Below are 19268 nucleotides of genomic sequence, written 5' to 3'. Positions count from 1 at the left end.
GATTTCCTAAGGAAGTGCATGAAAAATTCTTCCTGGGCAGGGAGAAGAAAACTGAGAGTTAAAATGGCAGGTTATTTTGGAAGCTGTGGAAGAAGAGATGGGAAAGTTTAAACCCAGATGAAAACACAATAAATTAATTCTTCCATATGGGGAATAACTCCGTCCCTATTGATAATGCTCAAAAGGACCAAAGAACTCATGGGTCAAAATGGATGGAACTTCTTCCTTGAATTTCCAAACATTCCTGTTATTCCACCCATCTCTTGGCTCCTCTCCCATAGAAGAAGCTGTGCTTCCAAAATGGGTTAATGACTGGGTCAGGAGATGAGATCAACTCCAATTCATTGGCATCCTCTGCTCATTGCAACTCACCTTGATGAGGTTCTGGAAGCCTCATCTTGGAGAAGAGGCACTTCAGTCCAAGCTCAGTGAAGGACCATTCCTTCCCAGTATTCACATACAGAAAGAGAAAGGCAGGAGAGTGAGCAGTGTGCCTGGGACAGGCTGAGCCTTAAATGCAGCCCCAGACCATTGGGTGTTCCTCTCCCCATGCAAGGGGGAAGACAGCACCAACACTGTCTTAGAAAAGGCCTGAATGGCTTCTTTCTTTTTTTTCCTAGAAGCATCATTTCCATCTTGCCTGGCTTGAGCTCCAGCCAGCTGTTTTTCATCCAGGAGCTTATCTCTTGCAGGCATAGTGACATTGTGTGACAGTGCCTGTTGTGTCTGTTGAGAAGAGGTAAAGCTGGGGGCCAGCAGCTGACCCATAACACAAGAGTCCCTGGTCTTTGTTATCTCCTCCCAGCGCTGAGTTCTGTGCCTATGCTACAGGATTAGCTGTTCTCCCATAACATGCTATTGTGTGTGTGGGGGGGGGAATGGGTTATTTCTTTTTTTTTCTTCCTTTTCTAGAGCAGCTGTTTTCAGTTGCCAGCTAATGCTGCTGTTTGTTTCAAACAGCTTTTCCCTGTTTCTCAGCACAGATGTCTCCTGTAGAATCAGCCTTTAGGAAAACCCATCTCTTAACCAATCACACGTTCAGATACCTCCCACCAAGGTTTTCTGCATCTACAGCATGAAGCTCTTGCACTTGCAGCCAAGAAGAACCCTTGTTCATAGGAGGTGGTGGCAAACTTGGGATCCTCTAACACTGAGGTATGTGTATAGGAACACAAAAACCCTTTGGGTGGAGCATCTCTGAGGTGGTTGGTTTGACCTCCCTTTAGATCCTGGGCTCCCTGTGCATGAGCTGCTCCAGGTTCATTAGTTTTGCAGATTTTTGTACTAGGACAGATCTTGTTGTAAAGGCCATATCAGAGCTTACCTTGGTGTTTTATTGACCTTGTTCCTTTTAGCTATGAAAGAACAGCAGTGAGTGGAATGTTAAGTTTGTAGCACATGTTTATGAGGTGGGAAAGATGCATTTCATAAATAAGGGAAGGAGGTGCCAGTGTGTGCTTTCCTGGTCTTAGCACGGGGGTTCCTGGCTCACTACAGTCATTCTTCCTGCTGCAGGGCAGGGTCTTGCCCTGTTGAACAGGCACGCAGTAAGAGGTTTGCTGCCTCTGAAAGTGCCATCTTGGTGCTTTCTTACTGAGGACAGGGCAGCTTCATTCACTCCTTGATTACTGCAGTCCTAATTTTCATTTTTGGGGGCTTTCTTGATAGATTTCATAGGTAGACATTTCTGTCAGGCTTGCAGTACTTTCAGTACCAAGAAGGAAATCCTCAGATGCTCTACTTTTCCTCTAAGAAGTGCCTTTTCTCCAAAGATATTGCTTGCTGTTTCAACTGCCTGTTTTTTTTCCCCTACTGTGTTCCTTCAGTTATGTTTTCCTTGATGGGCTCCAGTGTGAAGGTTTCAGACGCGACGAGGAATGAATGAGTTGAAAGCAGAAGATGTCATGCAATGGGTAAATGACGAGGGGGGGAAAATTTAATGCTCAGAATCACAGGAAATGAAAACCACCTCCGTTCATCTGCAAACAACAAATAACTTGCACTCCAGCAAGCAGTTTGTTTTCTATTCTAGTTCACACCTGCAGCAGGGGCAAGAAGGGAAAGAACCAAACCCCATTATCCTCAGAGTAAGAGATCAGAGGAAAGCAGAAATTATGCAATTTCCATATAGACGAAGCAGCGGAAGGCGATTTTGGCCATCTTACAACAGACTCCAGAGCTTTGAAAAATGCTGCGAAAGCTGTCAGCTGGGCAACAGAATGCATAACCTAGTAAGTCAGCAAAGACTGTGCTCAAAGGGACGGAGAAAAGTGTCAAAGAAGAAAAGCCCATTGCTGGACAGGCGCTGCCATGTGATTCTGTGCCAAGAATAAGAGAAGAAAGATCCCAGTAGAGCAGAGCTGGTGCCTGAGCTTGGCAGGGCTGGAGGTCACATCATCAGCACAACCTGGCTGCAGACCTTTGACTCCACTCAGACAATCATAATCTGCACAGGTTGTGCTCTGTTGTTGGCTCAAGCATCTTTCTCTGGGCTTTGTTTTAGGTCTGTCTTGATATTTTGAGCATGGAAGCTTCTCTAACTTTGAGCAGACCCTGAACATAGGAAGCTGCCGCCTTTAAGTGTTGCTCATTTGGGTCAGAACCATCTCCTGCTGTATGTACATCATGTTTCTGATCACACTGTGCTGGTTTATTAACAGCAGGAAGAGGAATCATGCTGATTTTTATATATTGTTTTGCACAAATATCTGTTTTATTTATGTATGTGCCAAGGACGTAAGTACATGTGGAGGAGCACAGATACACCTTTCAGCTTTTAATCTGTGCTGCCATGAATGTTATGGGCTTTGGCTGGATGAACTCTCTTCCTCAAACAGCCAAGTTACTCAGGTGAATAAACTCATCTGTGCAAGTAAGTGATTGCCATGTTGGGCCTTGTGTGCTCAGCATGGGGACTGGCATTAAATGGTATCTTCTTCACCCCCCCGGCCCCCCCATAACAAAGGAAACTCACCCAAAAAAATGTGGAAGTGGAGAGGAAATCTCAGGATCTTACTCAGGAATGAAGAGCAAAGTGCTTGCTGCCAACCTGGGTGTAATGGCACCCTGGAAGGGATGGGTTTGGAAGGGTCTCTTTAAAAAGAGAACCCTCTGTTCCAGTAGGAGCCTTTTGTTAATGAGAAGGAGCAGAGCAGCCTCCATCTGTTTCCTTGGGCAAACCATTTATTGAAACCCACCGTACTCCAGCCTCTTCTGCTCTCTCTCATCTTGGCTCTTTGACACCTCGGGGCACAACAGCTATTTTGCTATTTCTATGCAGAGTAACTTCTGCCATAATTACTGTCGTGTAGACAGCAGAGTAAGACAGAGCCCAGCTCCGTAGGCATGCCTGTGTTTTCCCTTGGGGGTCAAGCCTTTGAAGCAGCCCCTCTCAATCCACCTGATCCAGGTAAGAGCTATCTGACATGGCTAATAGCTCTTCCTTACATCATTGCCTCAGCAGTGATCAAACAAAAGAGAGGGGGGGAAAAAACACACAAAAAAACAAACCTATAACAAAACGCCTTTGTCGTTTTGCTGCAATGGTAGTACTATTCTTAGCTATTGTTCCAGATCTGCCAATAATGTGAAGTTTAAAGGCGAAAGGGGTGGGCAGCGGGGGCAGAGGAATCAAAGCAGTCCATTAGGCTGAATGGCTATCCAGGCAGTTTGCTCCAGGCAAACAGTTAATCCAGACCTGGGAGAGAGCACTGGTAGTTAAAGCCCTTTAATGGCCTAAGTCCTATGATAATTAGTCCTGCCCTGGAGGTAGTTAAGTGAGCCACTCCAGCCTGAAATGGAGCTCATCCACTGCTGAGGCCATAATCCTCTCTGCACAATGAAAGCTGAACTAATTCACTGAGTAAACACTTTCTCAGTTACTTACACGCTGTCTTCTTTCAGCCTGACACCAAATAGATTCACTTCCAAGAGCTGGAAAGAAAATCAACTTTTTTCTTTAAAAAAAAAGCCAACTGATCTTGCTTGCAATGCTTTTGGATTTAGTATCCAGGGTATAACCTGGACAGATATCATCTCCTTTCTCCTGGCATCACACAGCAGCTTCTTTATTTTAACCCGCTACAATGGCAGAGAGGACAAAGACATTTCCCCATCTATCACCTGCTCTTTTCTCCTGCCTTTTTCTCTGACAAGGCGCTGCTGGAAAGGAGCAGGAAGGCTTGTGGGAAGCTCATGCTGAAATTTGGGGCTCCTTAAGTTATTGAGATCTGTACTCTCAGCTCACCCTAAGGCTCAAGGTGAGAAACGTGGCACGGAGGAAGAGTAAATGGAAGTGGGAAGGAAGGAAACATGAAATATTTTCAACTGTTGTGAGTGACACCAGCTTTTTCCTTCTTTATGTTTCAGTTAAGGAATGGAAATCATGGGTTTGTAGAATGTTCAGGTTTGGAAGGGACCCACAGGTCTCACTGAGTCCTTTTCCTTATATTCAACCTGAAATGTACGTGGCTTGGCATGTTCTTCTTATGTGCCCTCTGTAAGGATGTGCCATGGGTGTCTGGTTGTCTTTGGATACATTTCATGCTCATCTCTCCAACTCCTCCCAGTGCTATTGTGCTTTTGGACCCTCCTGGAACACCCTGCTTTCTCTTTCCTACCAAAGATCTACTAAAGGCTGTTGTTTATTCTGTATACAGAAACACACGCTGTCCCACAGGGTAGTCTGTCCATTGGGCCTTCTAACCTGCAAGGGCACAGTGAGCACTAGCTGCCTTCTAGCCCCAGGCCCCAGTGTCATTTGACTACTCCAGACTCAGTGCTTTCTGATGGAAGAGTCTGAAAACCCAGATTTAAGTCTACTGATTTAAAACCTAGGAGGAAAGTGAAATATATTTCAAAGGTGGGGTTATCTCATTGCCTTCAGAAGTGAATAGGGTACTTGCTCATGCTTGAACTCTTTGCTTAGGCTCATGTTAGAGTCTACAGAGACAAATGGACATTTCTGAGTCACAGTCCATTCTGAATCAAGTAATGAAATGTAATGAAAACTCAACTGGTTCTTTCTGTGGTCTGCCAGCAATCTTTGTTTTATGAGGACTGTGGCCCACAGGTTGATGAGAATGGACCAGAAAGAGAAGGGAGAGATAATGGGGTATGAGAGGTGGTCCAGAGAGATGAGGTTGGGCACATGGTATTGGGATGTTCAGTCTTTGGTCATCTGAGAGCAGCCACAGGGTCCTGCCTGGTGCTTGGTGAAGTACTGATGGATAGAAAACAGACAAATGTTCTTTGAACCTCTTGTCCTGAGCCATGTGAGAGGTGAGGCAAACAGGCATGTTTTATGAATGCTCCCATGGCTCAAAACTTGTTGGTGAGTGGTATTATTAATGTTGCTCAAGGCTAGGAGGAAAAAAAATCACTCTGAAGTGCATGTTCAGAAATATTCCTTCTTTTTTCCTGTGCAAAGAAAATAGAAACAAAATGAGGGGGAAAATAATAATAAAAAAACCCTACCAACCCTCTCTGCATCAGCAACCGCTTCTGTCTCCAGGCTCTATGGCAATGATACCTCAACCCACCCATTCAGCAGTCCATTATCATTTCCCTCCTTCCATTATTCCCCTTCAACCTTATCAGACGTAAGCATCGTCTCAGACGCTCCAACTGGAGCCTTGTAATTGTCCCTGGTTAGAGCTCGATAGCACCTTGAACCGCCAGAGTAATCTCTTGCTTTAAGAAAAAGGTCTCTGCAAGGAGACAAGGAGGCTTGAATTTGCCCGTGGCTATGCAGGATCTTTAATAGCTAACTCCTTTCTCTCTCCCTCTCTCGTGCATGCACATAGGAGCACAGATAAATGGAAAACTCTCTCTCTCTCTCTTTATTATTTATCCTCAGCCTCTTTCCACTGCCTGTTAGGCAGCCATCACAATATTTATTATGGGGTTTGCAATATTATTATTAGCAGCTCCTGAGGGCGCGTGGTGGAGGAGGTGTCTGGAGAAAGTGTAATAATGTTAGTGAGGAGATCTCTCTGGAGAGGGGAGGGTGGAAATAGTGTTTTCTTTTGCTTCCTCAGTGGGAGGAAGGAAATCAGACCCAGTTGGACGCTCTTTCTCCTTGCATACAGGCAAGGTTTGGGCCAGGGCAACATTAGTGCCACATCGTCCTTCAGTAGGAAAACAAACTGCTATTCATTTGATGCCAGGAATGGAATAAGGGCAAAACTTACAAAATCCTGTTCCAAGAGGGGGTGAGGAGGATCTCGGCATTGCTCCGCAATTTGAGTCCCACCAGTTTCCCTAAGACAGTCTGAGCTGCCAGCACAGCCAGCGTGAGGAGCTGCAGAAGATATAAAAGCTCACCCATGGGTTAAACCCTTTCTTTGGTGAAGTCCTACCTCAGAGGACTGAAAGGTGGAGGAGTTTAATTCCTAGAACTGATTGTTTCATAGAATCGTGAAGATTGGAAACTTCGACCTACACCATCCAGACCTACCATTAACCCATTGGTTTCTCTCTAACAAACAAGGCCAAGCTTTCTGGTGATGTTCACCTCCTTCAGTCTCTTCCAGATTCTCAAGTTCCTGCCCCAGTGTTGATTCTTAAGGTGCATTTTTCAGCAGTCAGTTCACAAAATGTCATCTGAGGATTGTTGCCCATCATTTAATTGCAGCAGTTATGCTTGGATGCTCGTTTCTGTGAGTGTCCATGAAATCTTCATTGTTATCTGCCTTTTTATTCCTCATGTTTACACCTGCTTACACCTGCTGATTTTTCTGTTAAAGGTGCTTGTGAAGAGGAAAATGAGTTAGTGACAGTCATTGCTTTGTGATGTGTATCTGGAAGACTGAAGGCTACAAAAAAGAAGGGAAAAAAGAGGAGGAAATAGAGAAAAAGAAATGGTTGAATTGAGGTGATACTTGAGAACATTTTAACATTGTGGACAAGATTTTTTTCTTCTAAATCTCACCAGAACACTAAGAAAGATGGAAGTTTGCATCATCAGCAACCATTTGCTATGAAATCTTGGCTGGATTAGAGAGTGTTTATTTCTTGAATCTGGTACAGAGGGCCACCACCTCAGAGAAACAACGTGACGTGTTGAAAATGCTATGTAAGAAATTATTCCCAAGCAGATACAACATTTCTTTTCTTTCCTCTTTAAGTGGGGCCAATCAATCCTAATATACCAGCTGGACCATTTCCAGTGCATTTTTAAGAGCCCAGCAACATGAGTTGTGATTGCTTTGGTGCTAAGCCCATCCCAAGAGATGGGATGGAAGAATGCTGCAGCTTGGAGAGGGAGGATGTGGAACACAGATCTTCTGAGGACGTGTCACAAGCCATCAGGCAGGGGAACACATGCTCTTAAATATATCCTCTCCTTGGATAATTGCTTTCATCTCATTAAACATTGTGACTTTAAAGAGTTTACCACTGCAGCCCTTCATCCTCCATGGTTGGTGTTGCGTTCCCATGGGTAGCAGCATCAACTTCTGATCATCTCATGGGTAGAGGAACTGGTGTCAGCAATTGGGTTCATGTTGTATCCTATGACCTCACTGGAAGTTCAGGCTCAGTTAGAGATGGAACATCGGACTGAGATTTATAGATCTGAGTTTGGCATTTAAATGTGAGAGCTGGATCTATGCAGCCTGTTGTAAAGGTGACAAGACCTCAGTCTTTTGTATTCCTAATGTAAAGAAGTATTTGTAAATGACCAGTAGTTTTTTTGTTTCCTTTTTTGTTTGGCTTTTTCTCTTAGAACTTACTGGCATGACCAGTGGTTATGTTATATTTTAGGATTTGTAAATCTATTTCCTGACCTCTAAGCCAATCGGACGCTACAGAAGTTGTTCAGGGAGTTAAATCTGATGTGGAAAGTCATGGTTTGTAAATCAAAATGCAGTCCTTGGGTTAGCTGAGAGGATTTATGAATCTGGAAGGAGATATCTAAATCTGGTTTATAAAAGGACTGATTAAGAAATGAACCCCCCCCAATGAATGGCTCAGATGCTGGCAGGTAGTGCATCGTGAGGTGCCAAATGACCATGGTGGGGATGCCCAGCACTGTCTATCCCAGGACCCTCCATCAGCAGTCCCAGCATCATATTTTAACGGAACAATATCTTGAGGGCTCTGTATCATACCCAGTGTAATGTCAAGCCACCCATGCTGAGGATGGAGAAGCTGGAAATCTCCAGTGGTTCTACAGCCCTTGGAAGCCCACCAGGACCACCTTGCTACCACCTCCATTTGCCAGCATAGAGTCCCACAGTCTCCTCCCAGGCCCCACTGCACCCCAGCTGCCACCAAGGCCAGGGGTGGCTGCTCCTGAAACACAGCTTCAAAAGTTTTACTGTATAAAAGTGTCTTTTACATAAAAAGAGAGGGGGAAAAAAAAGAGAGGGAAAAAAAATCAAATTTCTACAGTTCTAAAACTTTTTTTAAAGCATTTAAATTTTAAGCTGGGGATTTATAAATGGGCTATTAAAGTTTAAGAGTTTCATTATAGTTTTTTTAAAATCATAATTACTTTAGGTAGGGGAGGAGGGATAGATCTACTTTATTCCTGGTGGAAACTATACATATATATGAAGTATCTATATAAAAGCTGGAACTGAGCTTATATTAATACAGTTTAACTGATATTCAATAACTTCACCCTCCCTTTTTCCTATTGTCCATATTTAAATACTTCAAAAAGAATTCTAATCAAGTGGAAATTAATAGGGGAGGAAAGACTGGGGTAGCAGGAGAGGGCTCTAATCCCACTCTCTCTTAATATTTCAAAGTCTCTTTTATTTTCCTAATAAAAAAAATATATAAGAGAGAGAGAGAGAGAGGGAGAAAGTGGAATTAATCCAGTGCTCTGAACTGTCCTCCCTTCTTACTGATTTAAATAAAATCCAAGAGCACATCACACCCGACGGCCGTGCCTGGCCACGTGCTAGGGCAGGCTCTCTCACATCCCCATTTCCTTCCCACCTTATCCAGGAGGTGGTTGCCCTCCAGCCTCAGCCTGTTGCAGAGGAATGATGGGCTACAGGACTTCCTCAGGGCTTTGGGGTTTCCTCTGTCCCTCCTCTGCACTCCTATGAGGGCAGCCTCATCATTTTGGTGGGACTCGTTGCCCCCAAAAGCTTTGCTCTCATGAGCTCCTTCCCCTTAGGATCTGGTGGTGATGCTAGAACAATGGGGAGTGATGCAGGATAGGGAAACTCACAGTGGATGTCACCATGGGTAAGAAGAAACCAGGTGTTCTGCATCAGTTTGCCTTAACTTCTCTGTTGGTGTGCTTGGCTGCCTGCTGAAATGGGGAGCATCCCTACTCTGATGCTACTTTGTGGTTCCCTGTGCAGCTCCAGGGCTCTTGTGCCGAGAAGTAAAGCAGACAGCCCACCTGATGTTCTGTCTATCTGTTCAGCCTGAGCTAATCATTAAAATACTAAGCACTGAGCAAAACCTGGGGTCAGCCGTGTTCAACCACACAGAGCAGAGGAATATATTGCTCTAAGCCATGCAGGTAAATAACTGCTTTATTAATCAAAGAGCACACACTAGATGGCATACCACTCCTCACATACTGCTGTGTTATATCCTTGTTATTATCCTCACATTACCCACATTTGCAAGGGATTTTCCCAATACAGGCTGGGCACTATCCCTTTGAACTGCAATGGGTTCATAACAGAATAAAACACACAACATTCACCCCAGCAGATCAAACCTCATCTGTAGAGAGCCATTCTCTTCTTCCCAAGCTGATATATGGGCACACTGGTTGATATGTAAGCTGCTAATAGAAGGAAAACGATCCCTGCTCCAAACCCACTAAGGAAAAGAGGTTTGAAATCATATTATATCCTGCAACTGTATGTGTTGGAGACATGCCCTTCCTGTTTGCACACACATGCACATTCAGGCGCATGCAAACATCTCCTGCGTGCACAAAGATTCATTTGCTAAAAGACTCATCTCAACACAACCCAATTTGAACCTGTGCAAAAGGATGCTCTATCTCTGTAGGAATGAAAGATAAAGTGGTGTGAATACAATAGCCCATAAAACTCAGCAAATCCTTGAGTTAGAATATAATTTTACCGGAGAAGGGGAAAAATAGCTTTTCTCTCAAAGAAAAGGTGGTTTAAAATTAAAATTCATTAAAGAAGGCTAGCTGACACATTTTTGTATTCTTTGAGGAAGTATATCTTTAATTTAATGCACTGTCCAATTAAAAAGAAGTGGTCCCTTATTATAGATACGATTTATTCTCTGATAAACCACTGATTTATGGCTCGCTGGAGTATATATTTAATACTGTCAAATATATATATATATATATATATATATAAAATGAAAGGGCACCCAAAACTATCTGCAGTGCTACAGTGGCTCAGTCTGAAAAGGATCCGAGGAAGCAAAGACCCCTGGGAGTTCAATGTAATCTTTGCCTGGGATGAAAGCATGGAGAACTGCTGATGGTTACAAAAGGATCCTTCGCCATCAGCCCCAGCCACCATCCGTATACAAACTCATGTACATCTTGGTGCTCCTCCTCACCCCCTGCAATGAACAGGGACACCTACAGCTCCATCAGGTGCTCAGAGCCCCATCCAGCCTGACCTTGGGTATCTCCAGAGATAGGAACATTCGCCACCAATATGGGCAACCAGTGCCAGTGCCTTGCTAATAGATGCCTGCCTCAACACAGTGCTATCTCTACTGGTATGTAATATTACACACAAAAACTTTCTGCTTTCTTGCAGTTAGCACATGAGTTTGGATCCAGGATCATAAATTCAAGATTAAGAACTATCTTGTAAATAGAAAGAAAGCCTTAGGAGTAATTTGCCTCTATCTGCTTCTCATGTGTTCCTGTAAAATCCAGCTTAAAAAAGTAAAGCTCCACTAAAGTGACTGCATTTTAATTTTCTGGAGTATGTTAATCTATCTGAACAATCACTTTCTACCCTGGTAGTGGAAAGTTAGGTCCAACCCAGGCAAAAACCCCATGCAGTGTGGTGATACTTGTGCTCAGAGGCTTGTCTTCACTGAGAGCAGAGGTGTATGTTGGAGGTCTTGGAAATGCAGAAACACAAGAGAGTCACAGGGCAGGTGTTGGTAGGGAGATGATGGTCTCAGGTGCCCATAAAACTTTTGGATACATTCACGTAGCTGCCATGTGCCACAGTGGCCAAAGGGCCCCATTCTTACAGCTGTTGATGTGAAAGGGGTCTTTTAGGACATGCCGCCCCACCAGCAGCTCCTCCTGAGGTTTCTACAGAGAGCAGAGCTGCCCAAATCCCCATCACAGCCTTAGGAAGGTGATGCTGCCAGGTGCTGTCCTTTACCTCCCCCCTGCCCTGCTGGCAGGTGGGTTGGCACACAGGACAAGCTGTGATGGCCACTGCTGCAGTGATTTGCCATCCTGAGCGTCCTGCATCCAGCCGAGAAGTGTTAACTGCTTTTCCAGATACCATCAAATACATTTAAACAAGCCTGATGCTTGAATGCTTTTTGCATCGGGTGTGTTATACATAAAATATGTTGAGTCAGTGATAGTGCCCTTATCTAAAGACAGAAGCCAGGAAAATTTCATCCGGTGCACTTTGTCAGATTGTGCCTCGACACAGGCAGCCGGCAGCTCGCTGTGACAAGCAGGCGATCGCATCTGGCTCTGGGAGAGGTCGTGTTTGTGCTTCCAGGGTTGGGAAATGGATGGAGAGCAAAGAGCTTGTCCTGCAGAGCAGGTGGGCTCAGTGGCTGAGCAGCATTTTGGTGAGGCTGCAGCTGTGCAGCTCTGCTCTGAGGACAAAGCGGGATGAAGCTTTGTGTTTTAAGGACGAATTACAACCCTGATCTCTTCTGCTTGGCCAGCAGAATGTCATTTGTGTTATCCACACCTTTTACAGCTGTTTATCTCCAGTGCTGGTACCCTCTGCATTGCCACAGTGTGGGCAAAGCTCTCACACCCCTAGTGACCTTCTTGCCTGCTGCCTATGTGCATTGCTATGAAGGTTTTGTCTTGGTCTCTGGAGCTCCCATGCAGGGAAGCAGTCTTCTCCAATCTCTGCTGTGCAAGAATTGCATCCTTTTCCCTGAGCAGTGCCCTCACTAAAAAAAAGCAGACTCCTTTTCAAATGAGGGCTGCCCTAAATCCTACTCCGGTGCCAAGCAACACAATAGCTCCAGGAAAAGCTTGGCTCCTTCATCTTCAAATTCTGGCCCTATTGCAGTTCATCCCTAAGATCTTGCTGAGCCTCAGCTTCCTTTCCCAGGGACTGGATGCAGTAGTTCCACACACCCTGACTTTGCCTTTTTTTATGGAGATGGAATTTCTTTTTCTCCTCATCCTCCATCTGAGCATTGAAACAAAGCTTTAATGCATTATTATGTACCCTGGGGGCCAATTGCAATCTACAGTCAGTTCCAAGTGTGACCATGGCAAAGTCCCACAGGCTGCTCATCCCGACCCTTGGTTTCTGCATGGTACCTGGGGATAACAGCACTGCCTGCCTCAGAGGGGTGCTGGAGAGATAAAGACAGTGACGCAACCAGCAACAGTGGGAAAGGAAGCAGATAAGCACCTGAGCTGGAGAATATAGGCACAGGAATTATCTGAAGGCAGAAAAGAGATTATCACTTGGGAACAAGTCTGCCTCTGCTGATCAGGGGAATATTTGGCACTCTTGCTGCACCCTTGGCCCCACCACCAGCATCCACACAGCCCATGCATCCCCCCATCTGCCTGGGAGCCTCTCACTGGTGTTTGCAGCCCGCTCCGTTTTCAGAAGGGTTTTGGTTAATTTGGGACCTTGGAAATAAAACCACCAGGTGAGCTCCAGACACACCATGTCTTCTCCAAGCAGAAATCCATCTTTGTGATTTCAGTTATGACTCATCCATCCTTTAGGGCTGTGCCATTTGCATCTAGCCAGACAGGCAACCTCTTCATCACCAGCAAATTTCATGAATGTTGTGTTCGCCTCTTGGTTCTTGAGCAACTCACAGCAATTACAGCAGCCAGACACTGGAAGTGAGTGCAGTTCTGCATTCCCAGCCATTGCAAAGGTGCTCCAATGCACATGTATGTGAAACTAGAAACCAGAGCAATTCATCCTGGAAACACCAAAACAAAGAAATCAGATAGATGGAAAATGGCCCATTTCTTGTTTCTGGTGCAGCGGGTCGCTGCCTGTAGGTGGCCAAGAGGAGGGCTCACCCTCAGAGCAATACTTAACAACAAGCCCTTTGCATGGAGAACAGGCAAGGCGCCATCCAAAGAGAGCCAACTGCTCTTCCTTTAACACCACGAAAGAAGCCTTGCTAAGAAACTCCATAAAAGACCAAGAACTTCCTCTTCATCTCCTCTCCCTCTCTCCCCCTCTCTCGCTTTCTCCCACCTCAGAAAGTAATCTCATCCTTTCGTCACATATTATTGAAATCCCAGCTCTTAAAAAAAAAACTCTCATTTTTGCCCAGACTGAGAGCATGTCATTCGGAAGTGATGTGCAAGGCAGGAGATAACCAGGTAGAACTCAGCGATTCGCCACAGAAAATGGCTCCATGTATGGTTGTAATGCTATCAGAGTCCGTCCCTCAATAGCTCTTTACCGCTGCCGAGCTCAGAATCTGCTGATTCAAGAACTTTGCCTGTGCGGGTAGAGGCGGAGGAAACGGGGCTGGAGGGAGATGGGGAGGTGTATAAAAATAGAGCATTTTCAGTCTGGACAGAACACATAATAATGCAAAGGCTCTGCTTCCTTCCTTTTTATTTTTATTTTTTCGGTGGGGCGGGAGGGGCAGAGCACAGTTTCTCCCACTCGTTCCTTCGTTCTGTGTCCTCATTTCATGCTTTAGTTGTGCTGATTGGAAGGGCTGAATTCACTCGGCTACCTACTTAGTGCAAAACAGTTGCACTCCCTCCTGGAATGGAGAGAGGTTAGAGGCTAACTCCCTGCAGACAGGGGATTTTGCAGAGGCAAATGGGGTCTCTGAGGGGGTGCTGCCGTGCGAGCCCTCAGACAGGGAGATTTCCTATCACCGAGGAGCTGGAGGAGAAATGTCCTGTGGTTTTCCCCAACGGTTCTCATTTATTAACCAGAGATATTACGTCTGTGTGTGCAAAGCAGGGTTTCTTTCAGATGCAGTGGTGCTTTGGCGTACACTGAGCTGAGCAAAATGCAGCTCAGCTTTAAGCAGCCAAGCAGGTAGGAGGTCGGGGAGAGATACACCTGTCCACACCGTTGTGCCTCCACCAATGCCTCTGCCATCTTCCCGGACTCTCTTCATTTATCTTTGGATGTGAGTTAATGTGTCCAAAACATTTCAGAAGGCCTCGTAAATTGTCAGAATGTCAAAACTTGTTTCTTGTGGACTTGTGGCTAAGGAAACTTGGTACAGTTGCATAGCTGCTGTGTGGTAGTAGTAAACATGGTTGATGCAGTCACCATCCAAGTAGACATTGAACTATATTGGCAAGGAGCTATTTCCTAATACCACACAGCCATTAGAAAAAAAATAAGTCATCACAGGCTTCTCCCTGTGTATTCTGTCTCTGGATGGACAACAACGCTGCCAGCCTCCCATCTCTGAATGGCTCACTGGGCCATTGGTAACTTGCATTTCACCACCAAGGGAACCAACCCAACCATTTCCTCCTTGAAGGGTGAGCAAATGGGTTCATCTGACCAGAGAAACCTTTTCTCTCTCTGACAGATCCCATGTTGGGTGTTTTTTAAGGAAGTGCACGATTGTGGGGATAGGCAGGTGGTTACTGCATCATTTGCTGTCCTTTGCACCCATGGATCCATCACCACCTGCAAGCAGCTGGGGCACTCACCCCCAGCATCCCCTCTCAGCTGAAGCAAACTGGCAGCCAGGCTTGGCCTGAAGTTTCCTGCCAGTTTTCTAGTTCTCATAAATTTCGAAGCCGTCAGCAAAGTAAAGGAGGATCACAATACCATACATGGAGAACTGCATAATCTTGAAGACGAGAGTAAAGGAAATGGGATGAAATTTAAGACTACTAAATGCAAGGTCATGCACTTGGGGATTAACAAGAAATTCTGCTCTAAACTGGAAGCTCATCAGTTGGAAATGAGAGGGGAGTAGAAAGATGTGAGCATATAAGTTAACCAGAGGATGTCTATGAGCCACTAAGGAGCTGTACTATGAAAAAGCAAAGTTCCCAGCCCCTGACAGCCGAGCCATTCCCAGTTCAGACCAGTTAAACTGCAGTGGTGCCTTACATGATAACAGCAATATTTCACATGGATTGTTGTCCATGTGGACAAGATGTGGAGAAAGCGGGCAGGGTTAAAAAATAGAGGATGTTAACAGCTCTTGGTTTGTCTAACAGATCACTTCTTGATCTGGCTTTTCTTAGAGGCAAACAAAGGGGCTAAAATCCACCACTGGCATCAGTGCAAATGAACCTAGCAGGAATCAGTGTATTCTGGAAATTACAACTGCATTTGTAGTGTAGGGCAGGGAAGTTGTGAGGCAGGGAAAGCAAAGATCAAAGCTGTTGCTCACCTGAGGCAGTGTCTGAAAGGCTCAGTTGTCTCCAGAGAGAAGGTTTGGTCTCCAGTTATTCTGCAACATGTTCCACTCTTCTGGAAGCCTGAAGAAAAGCCCAGGTGGGACATGGGGGAAGCAGCGCTAGACCTGCAGTAAGATCTATAACCTCAAAGGAGCCAACCCATGTCTTGTGGTCTGTGCGTGTGTGGCACCCAGCCCCAGGCCACCCACAACATGTTCCTTTGCACCTGCTGGTAGGTCTCTGGTCTGTGACATTGTGGTCCCAAATTGAGGTCAAAGAGGTAGCAGTGTTGAGCCTGGAGCTCAAAACGAAGGCTCCTTCTCAAAGGACACTTTTGTACCTCTCTGTAGCGACTTTGGTAAGTCCTCTCCCTTTTTTTTTCACAGCCAAAAAAGTCCTGCCAAGAAGAAAGTCTACAGGGCCTGCTCACATTCCAGCAACACTCTGGCCTCCAGAAGTCCCTTTCACAGCACACAATATGGCATTGTGATTAGATATAAACTGAAAGTGTATTTCTTGCCCTTCAGTAATTACACTGGCTTATGGGAGCTTTATTCAGCATGAAGCCTTATTATTCTGCAGAATGAAATTCTGTATAATTTTCCTCTCCTCCAACGCGCAGATGAAAAATCATATTTTGGTCCGAGTTGGGAAGAAAAGCTCAGTTATCACTTGAGAGCGTGGTGTTATTTTCCCCCGGAATTAAAAAATCCATCTGGGTGTACGACCCCGTTCACCCTCCTGCCTCTCCATTCAGCCTTTTGTATGCATATGAACCTTATCAATTTCCACCGCTGCAGAAAGGTGAACCAAAACAGCATGCCTCCCCCAGTCCTCCTCACTCTAATGGAAACCGTGTGAGCTGGAGCAATAAATGGATGTAAACCCTCTGGCTCCACCAAGGAGAGGAGGAAGGAGCAGATGGAAAGCCTGTTTTATCGCTGCTGCCCATCAGCAGGGGCACTAGCATCAATGCAATCCCATTGTCAGCACAGGGATGTCAGGACAGCCTGGTTGTGTACATCACAGCAGCTTCAATCAAGGCCTGATTCTAAAAGCAATAAGAACAAGTAAGGCAGCTTCCTTCACTTCATTTGCTAAGCTCTTGGCCACTGGTATTTGGAGTCCCTTACACAGGCACAGCCCAACTCTCATCCCCTATCAACCTGTTTCTTAGCACAGCAGACACTTTCTTCCTGAATCTCATGTACCAGTCATGGTCCAAAGAAGAGCAGGAGATCGCTCTGTATTATTTCCATGTCCAAATTAATTGTTCATATTAGCAGACATTCAGGTTCTCCAGTCTCCATACAACACGCCTTCACAGCTGCCCCATCCATTTCTCTATGAGCCATTTTCACGGTCCCCACCAGCACTGATCTCAGAACACCTCCTGTCCTGTCCACATCTTGGGCGACTTAAATGTCTACCTGTGACCACAAATGCCTCCAGCTCCAAAGGGTGCAGCTCCCTCTGAAGCCAAAACACCCTGGAGAAGGAAAAGGGTAAGTATCTCTGGTTTCCTGCCTTTCTCTGACCCAGATGTACCCTATCCTTGGCTGTGGGCACCTCTTGTCTTTCTGCATTTTCCCTTGAGAAGTTTAGATGGTATAATATCTGCTTTTCCTTGCACTGGTAGCAATTGACTGATGTATATATGCACCATGATGCTGGACACCAAGAAGGCAGGCTAGATTTTGGTCTTGGAGATGTGGATAAGCATTGCATTAAATGGACACTGCCTTCAAGAGAGAAAAATGCTTCTTTTACTATGTATTTGACGAGCACAAGTCCAAAGATACCAAATAAAGGCTGATTATCATCAGCTGTACTGGAAGATACTGGCCTGGAGGTGTCAGGGGAGGCATTTCTGGGTATCTAGCATTAATGTTCATCTACAAGGCCCAGGGGTGTCAGTGGATATGTGTCACTTAAGGTGAAAAGAGGAGGAGAACGGATGGTGCAAAGGGGTCTCCAATTTGATTTGTTGCCTACTACCCCATTAAAAGAGTGGGGGGAGGGAAGGGCAGCCCATTTAGCAGGTTAGCAGCAGGCAGCGCTATCAGATGCCGTGCCAAAATAATTCCTAATTGGGGTAGTGTTTGTCAACACTGCCAGAGCCTTAATACACTGTAATCGCTGGAGCCACAAGCTCTGATAGAGATCTTAATCTCTGCACTCAGTCCCTTTCACACCGCAGTGAGCGTCTGCTGCTTCCCTGGCCTCACTGCACCGACGTGATGGGTTCTGTGCACCCAGAGGTTTTGAACACAGCCCCTTCTTTTTTCTTACAGATCAAAGAAAGGCGAGGACACAAGAGACAGCTGATGAGGGGAAAAACACAGCATTGTGCTGGTGGGGAAATTCTTCAGCCTTCACGTTTGAAAGAGGCTTTGCTTGGCTGGACAGCAAGCACTGTCTGTTCACCAGGCTGAACATCCTCTGCCTCCAATATAGATGTCACCAGCTGCTTTGGGATCACTCAGGCTCCTCATATGTTCCTTCTTGCTCTCCAATGCAGCCTTACTGTAAAAGCATCCTCCTCTTTGGGATTTTCTTCCTAGAAAAGCTTTAGAAGGCAATTTTGTAGGAGTGACTCGAGTGCGGAGCAAAGATGAGCTCTGACATAGGTCAAAGTGTGTGACTGAATCAAGACTTCTGAGTTCAAGAATCTCTTCTGGCACAGGAGGTGATCACAGCCACTGGAAGCTGGGCTTTTTTTACCCACAAACTCTGATGAGGGGTTTTGCACTATGGCAGGAGCAACGAGCACCAATAAGGGAGATACTCATCCTGCTCTTGAAGGAACAAGCCTGAAGTTCTATCCACTGTCTCTTGCTGCCCAGAAGTTGTTTCAAGGAGCGTGGAAAGATCTCATTATATTGTCAGTAACAAATATTTATGGTTTTCTTCTTTAAATAAACATAGTCAGCCTCCCTGGAGGTGTTCCAGAGCCATGGAGATGTGGTGCTGAGAGATGTGGTCAGTGGGCAGGGTAGGATGGGTTGGGATTGATGATCTTAGAGGTCTTTTCCAACCTTAATGATTCCATAGTCAAAAAGAAAACGAAAGAAGAAAAAAGGGAAAGAAGGAGAAGCCAAAAAAGACATCCCAGAATCTCCAACTTGCCTGGATTTCTGAAGAGGTAAGGAAAGGCATTTTCAGTATCTATGAATTCTCCCTGCGCCCATGTTAGTCCACGGCTGTCCTTGTGCATGAAGTGAGTTATTACCAAACTGAAAGACCTCAGCTTCACGCCGGAGGGGGCTTTTGTCTTTCCTTTCACGCCAGCTCCAGGAGCCTCTCAGCCAAGCCTCCTGATGGCATGTGCTGTGCTTACCTGTGATTTATTGATGATAATCGTGGGGCAAGCCATTTGTAATCGGACGTACAACAAAGACATTCTCGCGCTGAGAGGGAGTGATAACGCACCATTTAGTAATTTTTGTGCAGTCAGTAATTTGGAGAATGAATGATAATTTCCCCAACTGAAAACCTGCAATGACAACCCTTAGTGCTATTCACCTCGTGAATAAAGATACCTTCCTCTCCATGTCTTGTGATAAATTCCTTTTATTAGGGCCACTTATGTGGGACTTTATCTTAATCGTCTTAAGTGTGGGGCAGTCTCGGTGGTGAGGTTGGGTCGTTTTTCATTACAACCTCAAACACGCTCTATGAAATAAATAAATACCAGCCAGTGAAATGAAAACGAGCATTTAAATGAAGTGGGCTTTGCTAACATCTGCACAACAGGACC

The 19268-nt window shown here is 45.4% G+C and overlaps 2 long non-coding RNA genes across 2 annotated transcripts in view; both read left to right on the top strand.

Moving 5' to 3' along the window:
• The window catches only part of LOC116653862 (uncharacterized), a 73561-nt gene extending 54500 nt beyond the window's left edge, over nucleotides 1-19061 (top strand). Inside the window, exons 4-5 of the long non-coding RNA XR_004308443.2 lie at nucleotides 15895-17013; nucleotides 17803-19061. This is a non-coding gene — a long non-coding RNA (uncharacterized LOC116653862). The remainder of the gene's footprint in view (nucleotides 1-15894; nucleotides 17014-17802) is intronic.
• On the top strand, nucleotides 875-7681 carry LOC107317834 (uncharacterized). Its single transcript, XR_001557052.3, has 2 exons — nucleotides 875-1155; nucleotides 1827-7681. It is a non-coding gene; the product is annotated as an uncharacterized LOC107317834 (long non-coding RNA).
• Nucleotides 19062-19268: the final 207 nt, after the last annotated feature.

This window comes from Coturnix japonica, chromosome 12 (assembly GCF_054131305.1).
Source record: "Coturnix japonica strain WE chromosome 12, WE-NBRP24, whole genome shotgun sequence".
Lineage (NCBI taxonomy): Eukaryota > Metazoa > Chordata > Aves > Galliformes > Phasianidae > Coturnix > Coturnix japonica.
The sequence above is the reverse complement of the archived record's forward strand: the minus strand, read 5'-3'. Positions and strand labels throughout refer to the sequence as shown.